Consider the following 1312-nt stretch of genomic DNA (forward strand, 5'->3'; position numbering starts at 1 on the left):
TCTCTCACGCACTCATATATAAAATGATATAAAACAACACTGAGTAAGGAAGACAAAAGACTTCATTATTTGTCCATGCAAAACTTTTTTATCGAAGAAAATATCATTGTTACAAAAGTTATAAATTAAAAAAGATATTTAAAAAAGCTGTCAGGTAAACAAAAGAAAAAGACAGACAAGAAATGACAATGAGCATCAATAGTCACAATAATATTATTATATTATCATTAACATTATTATAGAAATATTTTGAAAATAGAAGGATCTGGAAACAAAAAAGATGACGGTTAGACAGGAACAACTGGAGACAAGTAACCCAAAGTGCCTTTCATAAGCACGCTAACGCACACGCACAAATGATACGCAAATGCGCTCGCGCACACACACTCTCTCTCTCTCTCTCACATCGCTACCGTAACAAAACTTAAACCAGATACGCAAAAGGTATCATTCAACAATACATGTAGTGAAAGCTGTTGTAATGCGGTCAAAAATTCGGGGTGCAACTTATCCTCAAATACCTTTTTAACGGGTGAATCAGTGTTATCCATACATTCCATGCACAGCAGTTTGTCTCAATTCTCAATCATATTTTTCCACAACAATTGAGGCTGGATTTAAAAACTTTTCTTCATAAATTAACATAAAATACTACAAGTCTCCTTCACGCGGAAAATAGAATTGTTCAAAGCACTTCCCGCTTCTCGCATGCATTTTGTATACGCATATTATGGGTTACGTCACAGCTTACCAATGACACGTTTTAGCGGCAAAACTAGTTACAAGAAATTAATTTTATAAAGAACACTTTTTTGCACTAAACATTCTCAAAACATGCGTTCAATAAAGATAATCTCGCGATTAGAAAAAAAAAGGACGAACTTGCTTTTAAACGCGATATCGTCCCAGCTGTAAACCTCTTAAAATCAGTAAAAACCACCCACAAAGATTTTTTATTTGTATTTAAAAAAGGAATTTTCTAGAATAGAGCAAGCAGGTCTTTACAAAAATATTGATCTGTTGAGACAAATCAATACAAGTAAATGTGCAAAAGCCAGTGAATATAATATGTTCGATAGTTGTGGAGATATTTGACAATAAGTTGCGCCACGAATTCTTGACCGCACCATAGTAGCTTGGTTTAAAGAATTAAAAGGAACCTACATGATAACACAGACAGGGTATAGTAGTCAGGTAAATGCAAGCAAATATTATGCTTCAAGATTATCAACAGATTCACAGTGGTCACAATGAATCACAAGATATAGCTCAAATGAGAGAGAGAGGGGGAGAGGGAGAGGGCGAGGGAGAG

The 1312-nt window shown here is 34.7% G+C and overlaps 1 long non-coding RNA gene across 1 annotated transcript in view; it reads left to right on the plus strand.

Moving 5' to 3' along the window:
* The window catches only part of LOC101857062, a 5584-nt gene that overhangs the window by 3321 nt on the left and 951 nt on the right, over positions 1 to 1312 (plus strand). The gene's annotated exons all lie outside the window — the stretch shown is intronic.

This window comes from Aplysia californica, unplaced genomic scaffold (genome assembly GCF_000002075.1).
Source record: "Aplysia californica isolate F4 #8 unplaced genomic scaffold, AplCal3.0 scaffold00772, whole genome shotgun sequence".
Classification (NCBI taxonomy): domain Eukaryota; kingdom Metazoa; phylum Mollusca; class Gastropoda; order Aplysiida; family Aplysiidae; genus Aplysia; species Aplysia californica.